Below are 3820 nucleotides of genomic sequence, written 5' to 3' on the forward strand. Positions count from 1 at the left end.
GGCTAGTCGCAGGGCCACTGCTTTGCCCGGCTCTGTGGGCCTCCCCCAAAGTGCAGGGCCTGGGGCAGTCACTCCGATTTGCGCCCCCTAGGGACAGCCCTGACCACAGCTACAGGTAGCCCTCCAGGGAGGGAGGTTGTGGGGGTAGCCTGGGCTTTCACCCTGTGCTGTTGAAGTTCAGAGTCCCATGCCTGGTGTGCAGGTGTGCCTGGAGTACCATGGCGATCAGCAGCAGCAGGGTACGGTGGGTCAGGCACTCCTCAGTCCATGCAAACAGACTCTCATGCACCACCCACAACATGCACAGCAGTCCTCTCAGCCAATTAGCAAAGAGAGGCAGGACTGTATGACAAAAAGTCCTCTCTACCAGTCAGTAATAGGGAGGAGGTCCAGAGCTGGGTCAGCTCCTCCCCACCACCCTGAGCCCAGGCCTGACCCCTATGACCCTTGCCAGCCTGGGGCTGGCATCCAGGGGGCAGAGCAGGGCAGGAGCAGCCCTGGATTAGGCTGCTTCTTTTCAGTTTGCTCCCAACATGGGCGCACGTGCAGACGCATGCCCTAATGTGCCTGAATTTTCTGCACAGAAAATTCAGGTGCCTTAATTGAATGTGTAGACGTGCCCATGTAGTAATAGTACTGCTCTGCTTAGGACTGATTAAGCCTGATCTGGATGCCTGTATCCAGTCCAAAACACCATGTTTTAAAAAGAATGTGTACAAATTGGAGAAGATCCCAAGGAGAGCAATGAACATGATCAGTGAGTTGGAAAGTGAAGCATGTGATAAGAGGCTGAAGGAGCTGGGAATATTTCATTAGGAGGAAAGGAAGAATAAGGGGTGACAGTGTAAAAGTTTTCAACTATTTGAGAGACTGCTATGAAGAATATAGCAAACAATTGTTCCCTCTAGCCACTGAGTGTAGGACAAGAAGCAAGGGGTATGAAAGATAAACACCAGGAAAAATTTCCTAAATCTCACAGCAGCTAAGTATTGAAACACACTGCCTTGGGGAACTGTAGGATCTTACGCTGGAAGCTAGAAAGGCCTCTGCAAAGGATGCTATAGGTACAGTAAACCCTTCCCCAATGCAGCAGATGACCAGGCCTATGGCAGAACACTTTAACCCTGCTGGACCCTCCATAGCTGACCTGAGGGCAGTGGCTCTTAGAAGCAAACTTTTAAAAACCAGTTTAAACAGGAAACTGCAGAACAAGAAATCATCCACAGTCTAGATTGTGTTAAGCATGGTTCGAATGGGGACTGTGGATTCTTATCCCATTATCTGGATTGTGACCCCATTTTTTTCTTATTTGTTTTTTCTTATTTGTTTGCCTCTTCCAGCACTGCCCCCACTGCCTCCCCACTTCTCTCTCTCTTCACCTCCCTTGTCTTTTGTATTCTATTTTCTCTCTTTCTTATACACGGCTTTGTACATGTCCTTCCACAACACTTAATAAAGTGAGCTCCAGCTCTTGAAAGCTTGTGCTATATATTAGATCTAGAGATATAGATAGGTATAGATACTTTGGTTAGTCTATAAGGTGCAAATCTACCTTGCCTTCTAGGCTTGTGGTTCTATGACCTTTTAGTTTATGAGATCTGATGAAGAACACACCATACATTTAAAGCATACCCTGAGCTCAGAACTGTAGGATTACAATCTTGTAAGAAAAACTGGCAAACTCATCTGTGACTCAGAAGACATGTAACAGACAAAGAGAAGTTTGGTAAAGAGATGGTAAATCTAGAGAAAGAGTTTTAGTTAACTGCTTTCAGCTACAAATGTATGGTGATGGTTATAGAGCTTCAACATTGTACCATGTCAAAGCAATTCTATAGCTAACCTACCCTTGTAAGGTCACATTCCTTGAGTCACTGAAATCAAGCTGAGAAGCTGGAATAAATCATGGTTCTTTTGAAGTTTTAGAAAAATCTATGACTATATCCACAAACAGCTATATTTCCAAATCTAACTCTATTTCAGCAAGTGCCAGCAGCTGTGGTCTTTGGTCAGGTGCCACTTCAGTTACACAGAGATGACTAGATGCATAGCGTGTTGTTCCAGTCAGTTTCAGATATGGAGACCAGTAGTGGCCAAGCAGTGAGAAAATGTTTGGCAAAATTACTGGAATATCTATATGGCAAGAGCTTCATCAGATAGCTACACAGTCCTGATACAATTAGTAACTGGCCACAGTTAATGCAGACTATTGATCAAAAGAAAGAATCTAAGCAAGGTTCCAGAGACCACTGAGGTATTTGATATTTAAAACTACAGTATTGCAAAATATTGCTGTCAAGCTGAACAGTCCAAATGGACTTATTTGCCTGTCGCCAGCTGAGGCCAGTCAGTATAGTCCTCTGTTTTTTGAACAGCTTCATTTCCACCTCAGCACTGGTTGAAATTTACCCCAGCATATTTCAGTTTTCTGCTTATTTTCCTTCAGGTCATAGAAAACAACCCTCTCCAAGAAACGGGAACCTTGCCATATGTCCAAAGAATTGTGGTTCCCTTTCCAGAATGTAAGAACGTGTAAAGTAAGAAGGAGCTAGCCGATCTTCTGAAGTATTCATTGGTTCTCTCTTCCTGCAACTCCCTGCCCTCCCCTCCCCAGGGGAGAAGGTATCCTGGGTTTGCGTCTGTAGCTACCAGGTCTATTTATTATGTATTTTACTTTAAAATATTATTGGTTAAAAAACACAGAAATAAGCCCGGCAACACTGTTTGGAATCCAGGACTCCCCACTTCTACTGGGAGTGCCCAGATCACTGGGCCACATAGTCACTCTCCTTCTTGCTCACTCTCTTTCTCATCCCACAAATCTCATATTTGGTGCTGCTCAGTGGCCCAACTGCAACAAAAGGGATGAAGGTCATCCCCCCATTCAGCCTAAGGTTGGTACCCAACCTTTTGGCCCCATGGACTGGATGAGTGGTGCAAAATTGGTCCACAGGCTGGATCCCACACAAGATCAACATATGGTGTAAGTAATCCTGTGTGCTAACTCCACTTATGCACCTCTCCAACCCCATGTGCCAGATCTGGCTGCACACTAGTCTGACCCTGTATGCCAGATCTGGCCACATGCTGGCCTGACCCACAAGCAGCCCAACCCCACATACCTGTATCTGGGTGCAGTGCAACCTGTGCACTGACCCAACCACACACTAATGCAATCTAGCACACAGGGCCACGTTACCTGTCCTGCAGGGCTTCCCACAGGTCTGGAAATTTGGCAGCAGGGGAGAAGCAATTCATACTGTCATTGCTCCCCTGCTGCCAAATTTCCAGACCTATGGGGAGCCCACAAGCCAGATGACACAGCTCCACCAGCTGACTCTGGCCCATGGGCTGGGGTTTGAGAAAAAAGGTGGGTCTGAATCTCCTCAGGGAAGACAGGTGTAGAATGCAAACTTAACACTTCCTAGGCAAGTGCTCTTGCCATTAGGTTATTGGGCAAAAGGTATCCCTGTGCAGGCAGCAGTGCCCATATTTCTATCTGTCAGATATCCTGGTTCAGACAGGCACCTTCCTCCTAAACACACTCAATCACAACATAATATAGATAGTCACTAATGCAAGTATCTGATGCAGAAAAATTGTTGTTGTTGTTGTTACCACTAAAGTGATCAGAAGCCCTAGTCAGGACATCTCCATTTCTCAAAATGTATGATTTCTTTCCAGTGATAGGTTCCCTGCAAACTGCACTGCTCACACTTTTGAGTAAGGTGAGCTTAAGCTACAGGGGGAACCTGAGGTAGAGGGACTGGACTAGGGGTTCCAGATGTCAGGAGCGTCTGCACCCTGACAGCAAGCATAA

The sequence above is a fragment of the Alligator sinensis genome, unplaced genomic scaffold, assembly GCF_000455745.1.
Source record: "Alligator sinensis unplaced genomic scaffold, ASM45574v1 scaffold919_1, whole genome shotgun sequence".
NCBI lineage: Eukaryota > Metazoa > Chordata > Crocodylia > Alligatoridae > Alligator > Alligator sinensis.